Source organism: Lissotriton vulgaris, chromosome 12 (genome assembly GCF_964263255.1).
Source record: "Lissotriton vulgaris chromosome 12, aLisVul1.2, whole genome shotgun sequence".
NCBI lineage: Eukaryota > Metazoa > Chordata > Amphibia > Caudata > Salamandridae > Lissotriton > Lissotriton vulgaris.
In genome coordinates, this window is record NC_141700.1 from 134,649,009 (window position 1) to 134,667,735 (window position 18,727).

Consider the following 18,727-nt stretch of genomic DNA (forward strand, 5'->3'; position numbering starts at 1 on the left):
CAAACATTGGCGAGACGACCGAACACTATTTCATATGGACTAAGCCCTACTCTAGAATGTACAGTCGCTCTTGTGGATAACAGGGCCAAAGGTAGTGCATCTGGCCAGGGCAAACCCGTGGACGCTTGTATTTTAGCAAGTTTTAGCTTGAGGGTGCCATTATACCCCTCAACTAAACCAGCAGACTGGGGATGGTTCGCACTGTGGAACTTTTGTTTGATCCCTAAACCAGCACACACACTCTGCATAACTTTCCCTACGAACTCACTTCCGTTATCTGACCATACAATCCGTGGCATGCCATACCTGGGGAAATGTTCTTTGAGAAGGATTTTGGCAGTGGACAAGGCAGTATTGTCCTTCAGTGGATATGCTTCGATCCATCTGGAAAAAGCACAAACTACCACTAGGACGTACTTTAAATTGTTGCAACGATCCATGTGAATGAAGTCTAACTGAATCACTTCGAAGGGGCAAGAAGGAGGAGCGAAATGACCAGCGGGTGTGGGAATTCCCTTGCCAAGATTATGTATCAGGCATACCATGCAATTTCTCACCACTCTTTCTGCACACTTACTAATCCCATCATTCTTCCAGACTGGAGCCAACATCTTACAAATCCCTTTAGAACTGATATGCGCTGTTCCATGTGCCATCGTTACTACTGCAAGCACATACGCATCCAACGCTGTTGTTCTGACAAATCAATCCAACACCCACTTGAGTCCAATTTACTCGTGCTCTCTTTCCATGCAAGCTTTTCCTCCTCAGTCGCCTCTTTCTGGATTTCTTTCACACTTTCCACTGTGTCCTCACACATTCCAGACTCAGAAATCCATCTTGCAGACGTTGCAACATACATTCTTCTCATCATATTCCTAGCTGTCTGTTTAGCGGTCTCATCAGCAAAAGCATTCCCACGACCAACATCATCCGTGATTGCTTTATGAGCACTGCACTTCACAATCGCAACTTCAGACGGCAAGGTTAGAGATTCCAACAAGTCGTTAACTAGCTGACCATGTTGGATCTTAGTCCCATGGGACGTAATGAAACCTCTTTCTTTCCACAAACGGCCAAAACTATGGGCCACGCCGAACGCGTACTGACTATCTGTGAACACATTCACTCTCTTTCCCTTAGCTAAAACGCATGCTCTCGTTAGGGCAATTAATTCCGCAGCTTGGGCAGAATTCTGACTCACTCTTGCAGTCTCCACAATCGTACTCAAAGTCGTTACTGCGTAAGCAGCAGTCACATCACCATTCTCCAATTTAAAGCAAGACCCATCAACATACAACGTGCCATCCGAATCTGACAACGGAGTGTCTTTAAGATCAATTCGTCCTTTTGTCTCTTCCTCGGTTCTAAAGCAACAGTCATGTGGTTAGGAATCACTCGACTCTTGACTAGTCGGCAACAATGTTGCTGGATTCAATACATTGCATCTTTTGATCTGAATATGACTTGCTAGCAATGTCAGCTCATAGCCAGATAATCTAGCACTGGTAAGGTGTTGCGTCTTAGTTCGGTTCATGAGTGTGTCCACAGCATGAGGAACCATAACCGCTAGCATGTTGTTCATCACCAAACCAGCAGATTGTCGAATGGAAGCCGCAGCTGCTGCTGTAGCTCTCAAACAACTAGGCAACGCTCTAGCTACCGGATCTAATGTTGATGAAAAATACGCACAAGGGCGTTGTTTATCACCAAATTTCCGTGTCAGAACACTTAACGCACAACCTTCTCTCTCGTGAACATAGAGCGTGAATGGCTTACTGTAGTCAGGAGTACCCAACACAGGAGCTGAACACAATGCATTTCCTAACTCAGAAAAACTCTCCTGACATTCAGCAGACCATGGTACTGGACTCGGAACATTTTTCCCAGTCAAAGCTACCAATGGTTTTGCCAAAAGAGAAACATTTGGGATCCACTGCCTACAGTATGAGGTAATACCTAAAAAAGCACGTACTTCTCTCTGTGTGCTAGGAACATTCATCTGCTTAATTGCTTTTATTCTCTCTGGGGTCAACTTTCTTCCCTCCTTTGACAAGAGATGACCGAGGTAGGTCACTTCTTGGCAACAGTATTGCATTTTCGAAGGTGACACCTTGTGATTCAAACTAGACAAATGATGCAATAACGAAATCGTAGCTGCTTTGCAAGTTTCCTTGTCATCGGCAGCCACTAGAAGATCATCGACATATTGCACTAAAGCAGAACCAGGAGGAAGTACAAAGGAATCTAGCTGACTTTTTAATGCCTGGCTGTAAATGGATGGACTCTCACAATACCCTTGTGGAGCACGTTTAAACCTGAAGCTTCGACCTCCTAGAGAGAAGCCGAAAATATCCCTGCTTTCTTCGGCTATCGGAATGCTGAAAAAGGCATTCTTCAAGTCGATAACTGAAAACCATGTGGCTGTAGCAGGAATTCACGTTAACAATGCAGTTATGTCTCGAACTACAGGGAACTGAGGAATCACAATTTTGTTAACCTCTCTAAGATCAATTACAAACCTATAGACTGGAGGCTTTGAAGGATCAGTACATTTCAGAATTGGCAATACAGGACTGTTACAGACATTTCCTCTAGTCTCTTCTACTACATCTTTCTTGATCAAATCTTGCACAATCAATAAAAGCGCACATTCACCTTCACTAGAGATCTTGTATTGCGGGATTCGTGGAAATTTGACATTTGCTTTCAAAGTGACTACATATGGTGGAATTTCTAAAAGACCTACATCGTTAGGACCAGTCGCCCAAAGAGTATCAGGGAGAGAACGCAGCTCTGGTGGGAGCGCATCCATCGACAAGTACATCGGAGAGATGATTCTTTTACCCAACGTAAGCTGTACTCCTTCCGGAGAACAGTACAATGTCACATATAGGCGTTTTAACAAGTCTAAACCAAGCAGATTTTCATTACAACCCGTCGTCAAAATCAAGGGAGCTTTCAATTGACGGGGTCCTACAGAAATAGACAAAGGACCAGATACGGGGTTGTAAACAGGGGCGCCTGAAAAACCTACAGAAACATTTGTTAAGCCAGACAAAGGTGCGCCAGGGAGTTTCTCATGTATGATAGAACTTTTTGCTGCACCAGTATCCAACAAAAACGGTTCGACTACACCTGATGTTGCTACTGCGACATAAGGCCCACTCTGATCTACTGGAACTGATACTACTCCCTCTCTTTGTCCATGGCTGTCCTAGTACTCACTCTGCTGAAATCCTTCACCAATTTCACAATAGTCTTCAACATGATACTGCTGAGATCTATTTTGTTGAGCAGACTGTCCATTTCGCTGATCAAAATGATTAGAAGGGCGATCGTTCGTTTGTGGAGGCATACCACCTCGTCCTCGACCCCTAGAATTTTGCATATAACCACCACGACCTCTCTGAGCTGCCGCAGCATTATTCTGCGCTAAGACTGGACACTCATTCTTATAATGACCTTCCTTCTTACAGTATGCACACTGGTTCCACTGGTATTGTGGTCTCTGAGAACCATAATCTGTCCTTTGATATGACCCTTGCTGTGTATTAGTCTGATTCGTGCGAGGCGGATATGCTTGCTGTAAAAGAACTTTAGTTTTTAAATCTTTCGTCTTCTTATCTGACTTTTCCTTCTCTTCTTTATCCCTATTTTCATAGTACTGGGCAGTTGCAAGTATTTGCGCAGTCGTAGAGACAGCCCACGCACTCTCGGAATCTTTCAATTTATTACTAAGCTCAGGCAACAGATTGTGCACAAATTTATCAACAAATAGTCTCTGTCCCCTTTCCGTACTCATATCCTGACCACTATGATCTACGAAAGTCTCTTCAAACCTTGTGAAAAAGTCGGAAACACTTTCGTCTTTCTTCTGTTTGCATGCGGACAACTTGTCCCAGTTAACGCGCAATGCTGGCATCAGAGTCTTCATTAATTCGATTATTCTGCCTGGTAAATCAGCAATTAGGGGTTCGGGTTTGGAACCACCTATTTGTTGACCATCCGCTGCAATTATAGCTGCCCAATCACCACCTAGGGCAACTGGATGATTCTCTTTACGAATTTTAGCCCAAATTGGTTGTGGAACCACATTCCCAAATAACATGTCAATGTCCGCTAAATTCATCACACAAGCCTCAACTGTCTGTGCTAACTCCTTGTAATATCCGACTGGATTCTTACGTGGATCAGGCAAGGCCTGTTTCACTGCTCTTTCACTTCGGCTCGCTTCCATGGAATGTGTATCCACACTCTCTGGAATTGGGCCGGAGCGGCAACAATACCATTCGGTACATCAGCTTGCACAGCTTCGCGCCAAATTGGAGGAACCTCCCTCATTGGATATTGGCAATTCTGCTTCGTACTACGTTTTTCTAACTCCTTCGGTGAACGAAGGGATGGGTCATTCCTATAACTTAAAATCAATTCCATCGCTTCTTTTATATTTTGACCAACTATCATACCAGCAGCAAACTCTTTCTGAACATTAATTAATTCTTCTAGATTTGATTCAGTGTCATCCTCTTCCAATTCCTCACGTAAAAGGGAGCACATTTCATCGAACACATATCGTTGTGTCGGTTCTTTCCATTGCATAAATGTATCTAATACATCTCTAGTACTATATCTTCCACTTTTTGAAATCCATCTAAGAGCTGTGGAATCTAATATTCCCCGTTCTTCAGTACTGGGAAGCTGACTTCGTCTCTGCACAGAGTCAGAGGCAGGAGTCTTGATTAGAGTTTTATAGAAGGGAGATAGAATATTAGAGACAGAATCAGTGATTCTTCGACGAACAGAAAGCGGAGTCATAACACTAGCAGAAGCAGAAAATAAAGTAGCGGTTGGGACAGATAGAACAGGAACAGTAGGAGTAGCAGGCAAAGTAGCCTGTGAAATAGCAGGTGTAAGCGATACAGGTATAGGCAAAGAAGCCGGCAACCCTGGAAGAGGGGGTGCCGAAGGAACATTAACATTAACCACAGGAGGTACAGGAGCTTGATTCAGGGGAGCAGGAACACCAGGTTGTCCAGCAACCGGTAATTGAACATTCGGTAAAGGTGGAGCCGTAGCACCCTGTGCATACGGTGGGGGTGACTTCAACAAGTAAGACAACAGAGGATCGTTTTCAGGGTCCTCTACTATCTTAGCTGTACTTGATGGCAAGGCAGGATCGCTAAATTACGCTCTCTATTAGCCACCTCCATTGCTTTCTCAGACTCGTTGAGTTGCAGCTGCTTAGCAGACTGTTCTAAAGTCAACTCTTGCTCTTTCTGTTCTTTCTTCAACTTTTTAATTTCTCTCTGTTTAGATTCTTTTCGCCAATAACGGAAAGAATCAAACATTGCCGGCCGGGCTTTCTTCTTAAATAATTTCATTTCTAAATTATCAAGAACTTCGGGTTCAAAACTACCATGCAGTGGCCAACTAAGGACACCGTCTTTCTGTGTATATCGGATCCACACCTCATTATAAGATATAGGACCCACTCCAAACTTACAATACAGATCATAAAGAGGAGTCCCAATCGGAGGAACCAGACATGAGTCCTCCAACCGGGAATCACTCTTGCAACCAAAACACGACAACATACAATTTTTCCGACTTACCATTTTATAATCCGGAACACAGAACAGATAAAAAACACAAACAGAGGTGCGCACTCGAACCAAGAACTTAGGCCTACCAAAGCGAACAAATGTATCGATACCCAAACTAAACCAAATGATTATCGTAACCAGAACAACCAGTGATAATCTTACGAAACCAAACCAAACCAAGAACTAAAAAAGGATTTTATCCTAACAGGAACAACCCTTACGAGATAACCAACTAGCAACCACTTAATACTTAACTGAGGCACTGAAGACGTCACCAAGGAGAAACCCGTCACGTCTCGCCGTACTAAGGACTGCACCTCGGGTCCAAGACAGGGCGACGGTCAAGGCAACGGACCACTGCAGCCGTCCGAACGGGAACCCTCGTGGAAGAGAACGTCGGGCCACTTTTGCGATATGCCGGGATCGATGAAGTGGGGCGCCTCCCTCAGGAATCTTCACACGAAGCCTCTCGAACTCTTCAGGCTTTTGGACCGGTACCGAATGACGTCGCCCCACGTTGGGCGCCAATTGGAGTTCTGGACTTTTTGGTTCCGTCCAGAGGTGTCAGGGATAACACCCGAAGACCCCGGAGTTCTACCTGTCTCGGTGCACAAATAAACAGAAACACGGGCTTCTCGATGGTGGCGTCAAAGACCAAAGGTTTATTACTGCAGGGACACAGAAGTCACAGAAACTACACACGGGCAGTGTCTAGGAGCCTGTTCGATTTGTACAAAGAGGGTTGCTCCTTATATACTAAATATTGTGCTTCGGGCAAATTCTTTACATGTTAGTACATTCCTAAACCTTTGTATCTTAAACAATAAATATTTGGCGTTGCACAGGAATCGTCAACAATATCTGATGTCAAAACATTACGGACGAGGGGTTCCCACTGTTCCATCATAATCTTATGTCAACTTTACATTCAAGAGCCGGCCCGCCTCATCGTAAATTTCGTTACCTCCCCCTAATAAAGGCCCAGAAGGAAAGGAGCAGAGCCAGGTGCAGAAGATAGAAAAGCAGGATAAGAGATGTTTGTGGGTCGTAAATGGGCAAGGCTACCAGCTTCGGCCGCCTAATCATGATCAGGCCAACGAACACGAGAACCAGTATAGCAGGACTGGCCTCAGGCAGAGGAGGCAACTTCTGTCGAGTCATGCGGCCATGGCGTGTTCTGTTCTAAGGTGCACGTGTCGCTAGCAAGGTGAATCTCCGGCTAAAGCCTATGTGTCCTTAAGTGGAAGAGGTCACTGCGTGTCCATTGTCTATGTGAGGGCAAGAAACACAAAATGGCTTCCGTGATCTAAGATGGATGCCATGGGTAGATCAGAAATGTGCTTGTACCAGGAGTGCTCTTGCTCGTAGCATAGCGAAAACACCAGGATATACTAAATGGGTCATTTGCGGTTCACTGATACCAAAATTATGTATTTACGACAATGTTGAAAACACAGGTTCAAATTGTCACGGAACCTCAAACCCACCGGGCTACGCCGCCGCCACTGGGCCTGCGAAGCTCCGGGGGAGCCAACCGCCCCGCCAGCACCTTTGCCCAGGAAAGGGAACCTCGCTGGCCGGCCGCCGCAAAACTTGAGGCCCCGGCTTCGGGCCTATCGGCGGTGCACCGGTACCATCCCCCGCAACACACCAGACTGGCACAGCGTGGACCGAGCGACCCTACCGGAGGGGTGGTATGCTGTGCACCCCCCCGCCAGCTCGACTGTTGGAGCAAGCAGCAACTGCCGACCGGACAGCCCAGCCGATGCCTGACGGGCCCAGCCGGCGGTCGTGAAAATCGAGGCCCCGGCTTCGGGCCTAATCGCCGTGCACCTTGCGCTCTCTGGCAGGCAGGAACGGCCCCGAGCGTCTCAGGGAGCCTGGTGCCGGCGGAGCCCCCGACATTGCTCCCCCACGACCTTTGGAGGCCCCCAACAGCCTGGAACACACTGAACAGGACGAACACTGGGAGGCCCAGTGGGCCGCATTCCCGAAGCTAGAGTGGCCTGGTGAGCCGTGACCCCTGAGCGCGCTGCATCCACACAGGTGAGGAGAGTGGAGGAGGGTGCGGGAGAAGACTCGGGGGGCACGATCGAGCCCCCGGCGAAAGACTGGCTGTGAGGGCCGACACTGCACTGTAAAAGAGACTGGCCCGGGCGCATTCAGTGGGGTGGTGGGGCCACACTCCCTGAACCCCGATATATCACCCTGCGTAGTGCCTGACTATCTGGGAGGGCGCCGTTCTCTCTGCCCCCCCGGTTGGAGGGTGAATGGCCTACTGCACCGGCCCTGACCCCAAGTAGCACGAAGGGTGGCCACCTGGACGCTTGTACACTCTCCGCTCACTTAACGCTACATTGTTGTCCCCATACTTCGGCCCAGGATCCATAGACCTACCGCCTGTTGGGGCCCCACGCCCTCTCACACCATGGCAGGACAGAGGGGAAAGAAGGGGTCGCAGACACTCCCTGAATTACTGGCTAAATCGCAGCCCAGGCCTGGCAAGGACCCGCCGTCCCCGGGGACGGGGAAGACACCGCCTACGGCCGTGGATGACCAGGTGCCCATCACCAAATCTCTTTTGCAAACGCTATTCAATTCGCTCCGCGAAGACTTCAAATCCCTAAAGCAGGAGGTTGCAGGAGAAGTCAAAGAACTCCGACGTGATGTAGAGGACCTCGGTGAACGAGTGGTCACTGTCGAGGAAGCTGACCAAACTAGGAGTGCCGAAATTGAACAGCTCCAGCAGGAGGTCCTGCGGCTCACCGACCAACAGATAGACCTCCAAGCCCACGCTGAGGACCTTGAAAACCGTTCCCGTCGCAACAACATACGGGTCCGGGGGTCCCTCAGAAAGAAGAAGGGACTGATGTTACCGCATACCTGCAGGCCCTATTCAGGAACATCTTGGGGAGGCGGAGGACTTTACCATCCGCATAGACAGGGCGCACAGGGTGGGATTGCCTCGTAGAGCCCCGGCCCCACCACCGGACATCCTGGCTTTCCTCCCGGACTTTCCGTTGAAGGAACGGATACTCCGTGAAGCCCGGCGAGCCCAGCCCATTCAATTTCAGGGTCATTCCATTGCCCTTTACCAAGATCTCTCCTCCATCACTCTCCAGAAAAGGAAGGAATTCAGACCAGTGACAGACTTTTTACGGCAGAAAGAGGTTCCGTACTCCTGGGGACACCCATTTCGAATAATATTCAAATGGAACAGACGGCTACAGCAGCTGCGGTCACTCAAAGACACATGTGACCTCCTGGGTCTGGACCAAGTCGATACTGAACCTGTATTCAGAAGCTCGCAGGGATCATACAGGGGGGGCTGGCAAACTGTGCATTATAAACGGTCCCCATACCGCCGCCTTAGACCGGATGCCTCTGTCATCTCCTGGGAGCGTGAGACGGCGGTGGCGGAGGTGGCCAAAGAAACTTCTTCCCCGGAGTAATAGACGCTTCTACTAGGGAGACTCTGCATCGCACATGTTCCGCCCATACGGTGGGTGGGTCGGATGGGGAGGCCGGAGAGGCTGCCGTCGGAGATGGCCCCTTCAATGTTTTCTACCACGATCCTGTGCGACTCGGCAGGATTGGGACTACACGTTTCAGGGGAGTTGGGATTGGGAGGGGGGAGGCTGTGTTGGGGGGTTAGTTGCAGAGCCGCCGCTCACAACCACTCTCGCTTACGTATACAGCACTGCAAACTATGGTGGCTCTGGGTTGTTTTGGGGGGGTTTGTTGGGCTAGGGGGCGTTCCAGGGTGGGGACCAGTGTGCCAGACTAGATTTATCATTGGGCCGGGGGATACCTCACTGATGTGCCGATGCCGAGATGGGGCGCCTGTCTACATACAAGGTCCAGGACTAGGCCCACAGGGATACCGGGAAATGCACAGCCTACTACATGCCACCACACATGACTGTAACGCGGCAGCAGTCCACTCTGCGCTGCGCCACATGTCCCCTGCACAATGACGGACACTACTCTTAAGGTTATAACACTTAACGTGAAAGGGCTAAACAACCCGATTAAGAGGAGGGCTGTTCTATCCTACTAATACAAGAGACCCATCTCCTGCAAAAGGATTGGCATAGGATGCGCTCACGAGCCTTCCCGCATCAATTTTTCTGCTCCCTTCCAACAAAAACAGCGGGGGTTGCAATTTTAATATCTAGATCTTTCCGGGGGAGGGTGGGCAACAGGGTGGGGTAGATCAAGGGCCGCCTCTTGGTGCACACATTTCAATTGGGTGACACGACCCTCACGATCAGCTCCCTCTATGCCCCAAACACAGGACAAGAGACCTTCCTGAAAGGCACCATCTCAGAAGCACTTCAGACCCCGCATCAACCTCTACTCCTGGGCGGGGACCTCAATATTGTTATGGACACACACGCTGATTGATCTGGGCACCGCTATGGAGGGACTGGGGCTCTGTCATCTAGCGGTCGTGAATGGCTCTCAGATAGGGACTTAATAGATCTCTGGAGGACCCAACACCCAAACACCTCGCAATTCACATTCTACTCACATGTGCATCATACTTACGCCAGACTCGACCACTTCCTAGGCCCCTCGGATCTTCTTAAGATTCTTGAGGAGGTCACCATAGTACCAGCGGCCATTTCTGACCATGATGTGGTGGAGCTCTCCCTCACTCTTCGAGCGACCCGCCGTCCCCGTGGCCCATAGCGCCTTCGCGAAACCCTGCTACAACGGCCTGATGTCACTAAACGGATTAGTGACTGCATAGATAACTACCTGACCACCAATGACACACCCGAAGTCTCAGTGACAGCCCTCTGGGGAGCCCTGAAGTCGGTTGTACGTGGTGAACTCCTAGCCATTGCGGTGGCAGAGGCCAAAGACCGCAAAAGTAAACGGGACGACCTTACGGCGCGCATCGCGGAACTGGAGCGGGTTCATAGTCACACCTGCGCCCCCTCGCGTGTGGAAACAGTTAAAGGCGGCTCGCCCCAATTAGCCAGTCTAGATATTGATAGGGCAGAATTCGCAGCTCTCCGTCTACGACATACTTATTATGTCGGAGGGAATAAAACGGGCCGTTTACTGGCAAGCGCTCTAAAGGCCAAGACCCAGCGGGCTAAAATCAATACTCTCGTGGGTACCGACGGCGAGGTGCTCACTGACGATGTCCAGGTAGCCGAGGCATTTCGCTCCTATTATGCCTCCCTATATGGGGAGGAGGAGACCTCTTCAAGGGACATCGAGGCTTATCTGGCCACGACGGCCATCACCGCGATCCCCGAGACTACTGCGGAGGCTCTAGACGCCCCTATTCGCCAAGATGAGGTCTTAGCTGCCATATCCCGATTGCGCCCGCTCAAATCCCCGGGGCCAGATGGCTTCTCGGCGGGCTTTTACAAACTCTTTAATCGGCAACTGGCCCCGGTGCTTGCCCGCCTTTTCAATTCCTTTGAGGGAGTGGGAGCTATACCTCCGGACATGTTGGCCGCTGAGGTGGTGGTGCTGCCAAAACCCGGGAAGAAACCCACACACTGCTCTGCATTCCGTCCTATTTCACTGTTAAACCTTGACTTGAAGCTCTTTACGGGTATCCTCGCCGCATGTCTTGGCCCGTGCCTCCCCGGAATTTTGGAACCCGATCAGTCTGGCTTTGTCCCCAACCACCAATGTAGCGATAACACTAAACGGGTGCTCCACCTTATTGATAAATCGCATTTTCAGGCCTCGGACTCGGCGCTGCTCGCCATCGACGTAGAAAAAAAAGCGTTTGATCGTGTGAATTGGAACTACTTACAACATGTTCTCCGTCGATTCGGCCTTAGCGACTGCTTCTGCTCTCGCATAGCGAGCTGTTACCATCATCCGCAGGCCAAGGTCCACTTGGGTAGTTTGCACTCACAACCGTTCGAAATCCGGCGAGGCACCAGGCAGGGGTTTCCCCTCTCCCCCCTCCTTTTTGCGCTGTATATAGAGCCGTTAGCACAGAGGGTCCGGGACAATCCAAGGATTAAGGGCGTCGATTTCGGACGCGAACCCCATACTATCAGTCTATATGCGGACGACGTCATAGCTGCCCTGAACCAACCTGATTCCTCTATACCCGCTTTTATGGAAGAACTTGCCTCATTCGGAACCGTCTCTGGCTTCTGCATCAATATTGACAAATCCTTAATTTTACCCTTAGGCAAACATGCATGTTCACGGGCCCCAGTTATAGGTCAAGGAAGCGGTCTTCAGCTAGCCACCCAAGTACCATACTTGGGGATTACCTTAACTCCCTCGACGGACCTCACGGTTTCCACTAATTATAACACTCTCACCACCCAGATCCGGACGGACCTGGCGAGATGGTACAAGCAACCTCTTTCCCTGCTGGGGAGGGTGGCGGCAGTGAAAATGTCAATTCTGCCGCGGATTCTATATCTGTTCCAAACAATCCCAGTTATGCCCCCAGCAGGTACTTTGAAAACCCTACAGGATACCCTGTCTACCTTTGTCTGGGAGGGGAAGCGAGCACGAATCCACAAACTACTGACGTATAAGAGCATGGATGAAGGTGGTCTCGGTGTCCCGAAACTTCTGCGATACTTCCAAGCATCTCAACTCCGGTACCTAGTAGAATGGTACCGACTCGAGTCAGAGAAGAGATGGCTCTTCCAGGACAGGGCCATGGCGCGAATGCCACTTTGGAGAGTTCCATTTCTCGCTAGACAACATAGGCCGAGGTACATGTTGCGATCCCCTGTCACACGCACGACTCTACAGATATGGGACAGGGTGGCACACAAACATGGGTTGACCACTTTTCCCTCCCCATTTACTCCCATATTAGATAACCCTGATTTCCCTCCGGGCGACGGCGCGGGCAATTTCCCTCAATGGCGAGACACGGCATGTCAAGCTGCATGTGACCTTTTTGACTTGCAGGGATTTCTCCCCTTCGCGGACATCAAACAAGGGTATGGCATTGAAAACCCTCATTTCTTCCAACCCTTCAACTTCGACACTGGCTCACTGATCCCGAAATCGCTGCTTTGGTGAGCCGCCCCATGTCGGCCTTTGAAAAATGGCTGCTCACTAAAGATACGGACAAACACCTCATTTCCGAACTCTATAAAATGCTCACACCACCACACGCCCCGGTTAAAACACCGAGCCAAAAGCGCTGGGAGGCTGAACTGGGTAGGGCTTTGTCATCCAAAGAATGGGGGTACGTATACTACAGAGCCTCACATACCACACGCAACACCAAGGCAAGGGAGACGGCAGTAAAGCTGGCCATGTACTGGCACCTCACCCCAGTAAGGCTGCACAAGGGAAACCCGGCGCGCAGCGAGCTTTGCTGGAGGGGATGTGGGGAAAAGTGTACTCTGACCCACATCCTTTGGGAATGCCCGGAACTGGGAGACTTTTGGAAAGTGGTCCTGGACGATATCGACTCCACCTTTGAGACTGAAGTCCCGAGGTTCCCTGCATACGCTCTGTTGGGTCTGCCTAACGCACTAACATTCCCCTTAAAGTCACTGCGAGGTCGGCAGATGGGCATCGCCATGCAGGCAGCCACGCAGCACATATTATCACTATGGGGATCCACGACTAGGCCTACACACACAGGATGGCTTCATAAGCTTTGGTTCACCCTTGGGATGGAGCGCATTCACGCCACACTCACCAACTCAACCGAAGCCTTTCGGAAGACGTGGCTTCCTTTACTGACCCTCCTGTCCAAGGAGTTCAATAAAATCACATGCCTTAAATACCTTCGGGTCCTACGTCTTACCAATACCACCGATGACTCTCGGTGACTTCCAGATCGGCCACACTAAACCTCCGTGGCACATTGCTGGTCACATTGGCACTTCAGAGCACACTGGTCGGGGTGGGGGGTGGGGACGGGGAGTTCTTGGTTCTTGTTGTTCTTCTCATGTCACTCGCTTGCTATACAGCTCTTTCACACTCACAATGTCGTACTGCTTCTTTGGCATATGTACCTTGCTTGTTCCGTCATACTAGGGAAGACATGCTTGTCTGTCCCCTCCGCTATCTATGCCTCTTGCTTATACCTTTTGCTGAGACGTCTCAATATATGCTTGCGGAAATCTTCAATAAAAATACCTTTGAAACTAAAAATGAGTCTGGCGGTGTTGTTCATGACAATCTGCATTCTATTAAAAAGTCTTTGTGGTAGTCCTATGTACAACAAGTTGCCATAGTCCAGCCTGGCTAGAATCATAGCAGAGACCGCACTCCTCAGGGTGGAAAAGGACAACAACGAGGAGACTTTCCTGAGTTGTCAGAGGCGGCCGACGCAGGTGGCCACTACAGCTGTGACTTGTTTTTTCATGGACAGTTTACTGTCCACATGGATGCCCTACATGTTTCTCTTGTGAATCAAGCAATGCCTTTACCTGCCTACTAGATTTAGCAGCCTGCCGTTCATTTAGCTGCTACTGCCCAGGGACTGGTTTGTGAAGTTGGAAATGGCAATAGCGTCATGGGGCAGAATGAATGCAATGTGTCCATTCCTAAATGCACTCATCCTACTTCTCAAGTTGATTTCCCACAGACCATCTATCCTTCCCACGCTCAGCATCACAGCTGGAAATTTTTTATGCATGTGGAAACATAGCTTACGTTCGGTGCCTAAAGAATGGTCTGTATTGTTACCCGACTTACATTGTACCTCTCATCAGATATTGCCCATCACAGTCACCATTTTTGTGTATGAGACCGCCTAGAGAAATTTTTTAGATCATCCAATCACTTACTGTCTTGTTCCCTAGCTAATAAATGGGACTGTAAACCAATTAAATCAGTTAAGTTGCATGAAGGAGGTAGAGAACTCAACTTCAAAAGCCCTACAGGTAATTTCCACAGAATTGGTTGTCCAATGAACTGTTATATTGTAAAGTAGAATGGCTTCTGTTTTTGGCCTGGATGACGGGAGGTGTCTGTGCTATGATTGGTAATCAATGCTGTACCTTTATTCTGAAAATGTCTGTCAGTATGCTTGAACAGATAGATGAAATACATGATGTGCCAGCAATTTACAGACCACTGATGATGACATGGATATGGAAGGATGAAACTTCTGGTAAGAATTAAGAGAGTTTTCTTGGAAGATGGGGAATTAAAGTACTCAAAGCAATATTGATGATTTTTAAAGTATACTGATTTGCATCCTTGTCCAAGTTATTATAATACCTCAATCTCAAACTTCACCTGAGGTTTGAGATTCGAACCTCAGGTTGAAAGGTGGCCGTATCAGGCCACCATTCAAAATGATTACAATGATGGGAAATTTGATTATGAAACCTCAGAATGCTGCGAAAGTGATGTAGAATATGAAGCAAATATCCTGAAGAAACTAAGGGCATATTCACAAGAAGCTATCGCCAAATAAACCAGCACTTTCACGCAGCCAAAGTTGTGATAAATTTACCTCCCCATTCACAAGCTGGTGTTAACAGCTCACAGCACCAGATTATGCCCGATAGCAGCCGCAAAAAAACATCGCCACAGAGGACCCCCGCAACTATCGCTAATGAGATGCAGAGTAGGCATTCCCGTGCAAAAAGCTGCGACAACACGACACCTCAACATTCTCAAGGATCAGCCAGATCGGCGATAAGAACACAAAACACATGAAAAGACGCGTTAGAAGCAGGAAATTAACACCTGCTCTGATCTGGTGTAAAGTCGGACCACAGCCTGCACCACAAAAGGGAGCACAGCCCAGAGTCGCACGTAAAGACAAACAGATGCCATGGAGTAACTGAACATGCAGCATGGACACCCAAGAGGGCCACAACACCCACCGACACCACACCCAGGATCACCCCTCCCTGGCACCCCTGACCAAAGACATGCCACATCAGCTACACCCAAACATGTATGAAATAAAGACTGGCACAGTACACACACTTGCACAAGACAATATCGCCTGCCTGCACACCCAGACAGAGGCACTTCAGCCCATCGGAGCATTCCCGCCCATGCACATCTGGGCCTCATTGCTCACCTTCCGCCACCGGTGTGTAGACAGGTAGGTCCCACCATGTGCCGCAGCAAGTCACAAGCCCGGGCACCGCGCACATGGCACCCTCCACACCATGCAGCCATGCTGCGCAGGCCACCAGGTCTCACGTCTGATGCTGGGTCTTGATTACTCCATGGTATAGGACATACCAAGGCACCCGACACCATCGCAGGCTGTACACCTGCTCAGCCCAATGGGTACCACTAACTCTATGATCCAGAAGCGAGGCCATGTGGCGGTAGGCTCGTGCTGCTCGCTGCCTCAGCCTACACTGCGGTCCAGCAGGGCACAAAAATCCTGAGGAGTCCTGACTGCTGGGACGGGGCATCATCGCAAACTGCACACCCGCTCAGCAGCTTAAGGTGGCAATGACTCAGGTCACCTAAAGTCACCGTCCCATGGTGGGGTGCCTGTGCCGGCTGCAATGCACTGTGTTCCACAAACCCTGTTCAACTCAAGTCAGCGCCACATGCCGGCCTCAAGGCCTCGGGTCAAGTCACCACTGGCAGAGGGGTGTGTGACATTGTCAGCCCATTATATTTGCGGGGTCACATGGCCTGTGACTCCTGTGCCGGATGATTGTGGTGTGTGTGCAAATCTGCCCTCAGGGAGTGGCTGTGACATGCTGAGAATTAGACCAATGAACTGCACAGCACCAGCGAGTACGCCTGCGACGGGTAGCAATAAAGCCCCCCTCGGAGCATTAGCGGAGTGGTCTGACCTGCCATACGCTGGAACAGTGCAGGGCTTGCAAAAATTACCCATGGGCACTAAGTGTGGTACAGTCCACAAGGAAGTGGCTGATGTGTGTGTCCCTGTTGTGGTGTCCACGGGACCCATTACACAAATTGCTATGTAGCACCCTCTGACTAGTATTCCACAGGATGAGCAGCATTGATGCAAGGGAAATCACTGTCCCTACATTCATCCACACATACATACATGAATGATGAAAGACATGACACAGCAGTGCGTCACTGGATGTTTATTGCACATCCAGTGCAGTTCTGCAGCTAAACCCGTACAGGGCAATGCCGAGCACACTAAACAATATGGGCCCATGAAGGGCCAGCCAGAGTCCAACCGGGGATGACCCGTACTGCAGGAGAGGAAGGGTACAGTCCGCTGTCTAGTCGCCCTGTCATTGGTCATCAAAAAGGATGTGGCAGTCCATGTCGTTGTCCAAGGTGAGCGCATCGGAGTGTATTGGGGTCAGTGGAAGGTCATGAGGCCAAGTGCGGGACCAAGCAGAAACAGGCCAGGTGGCAGAAATGAATGCTACTGAGTCCTTCTGATCACAGGCCCACCCAGTCCTCGTCCCCGGATGAGTGCTCTGCCCCACCTGTGGGTTTTGCTGTAAAGGCTGAGGCACTGTGTGCCACTGACACATCAGGGGCCGGAGTGAATAGGCCTTCCGCACTGGGATGAACTGACACACCACGGGGAGGAAATGTGGATGAAGTGGGGCCAATGACACGTTGGAGGTGTCGAACAGTTGCTGATGGTGTTCCATCACCTCTGTGATTATGATCCTGTTCGCATGCAGACTGAACTTCGTCTTCCTTTTCTTCTTGTCCTTGCCCTTCCCTGTCCCAAGGTCCCAAGCTGGTCGTCCGGGGTGCTTGTGGGGTTGCGCTCATCCTCTGCGCCTGCTCTGGCTGCTTCCATGGTGCTTGGGTGTTGGTCAGTTTGTATTTGGATGTTTTTTCTACTTTTGTTTAAGAAAGTTTTTATTAACATTTTGAATTAAATACCAATACATATGTTATACATATTGGGAAAATAAACATATTAAGAAGGATTACAAAACATATGCAATGAGCAATAAACAAATAATGAGAAGGATATAGAGAAAGGAGAAAGGGAGATACATGTGGAATAGAGAAGAGAAGAAAGAAAGAAAAGAGAGAAAAGAAAGAAAGGGGGAAGGGAGAAGGAAGAAAGCAGAAGGTAAAAGCATGTGGGAATAATAGAAATCACTCAAGAAAGAGAGTTGGAAGAAAGATAGGAGGTAAGAGGGAGCCAAAGGAGATCGGATTTAATTTTTTGGGGAACAGAAGAGGATGAAGTGATAGCAATCCAATGTTCATCACAGAGAAAATTCCACCAAGTGTGAACAGAGATCTTAGAGTTATCTTTCCAACCCAATAAAATGACTTTAAATGCAAGAGCAATAAACAGGTCCAACAATCTTGCAGAAGAAGAGATAATATCAACATCAGTCGACAAAGATCCTAGAAAAACAGTCTGTAAAGATAACGGGGCGGAACAACAAAATATTCGCCATATTCCATTTTTGGTGCCCAATGACACGTTGGAGGAGACGAACAGTTGCTGATGGTGTTAATCACCTCTGTGATTATGATCCTGTTCAGCTGTAGAGTGAACTTCGTCTTCCTTTTCTTCTTGTCCTTGCCCTTCCCTGTCCCAAGGTCCCAGGCTGGTCATCCGGGGTGCTTGTGGGGTTGCGCTCGTCCTCTGCTTGCGTGTTGGACAGTTTGTGTTTGGGTGTTTTTCTACTTTGATGGTGATTTTTCCCGCCTGCCAGGTGTGTGTTGCTGGCCTGGTGCTGCTTATCGCTGATTTCCTCTTCGCGCTTTTGCCCATCGCAGGTTTTTTGGTGATGTGGTGTGTGTTTTTGTCTCCATCGAGGTGGTTGTATCGCAGACTATTGCATGCTACTGCCTTGTTGTGAAATCCACGTTGTTACAGGGTTATTTTCCCGCGATAGGCTGCGATGGTGAAAGTTGCATTACGCTACTCTTACCGTAGTTATCACACGTTCTTGTGAATATACCCCTTAGTGTATTAAGTTGACTGATTAAATAAAGCACGATGGAGGGAATTTGACAGCGTAGAACTCGACTCTTCTTAGGCATTATTATAACCGTAATCTTCATCAGCCATGTTTTCTTACTCAGGCTCCAAAGTGTAATCTTAGATGGAGAACTCCCTCTAACTCCTTTACGTAAATTAAGTAAAGAATCTTAAAGGGTATTATGTTTAATATGTGAATGTCATTGTTACTGATCATACATCCTTGGATGAATACCCATGTGTCACGAATAATGGTTCAAAGAGAACAACATCA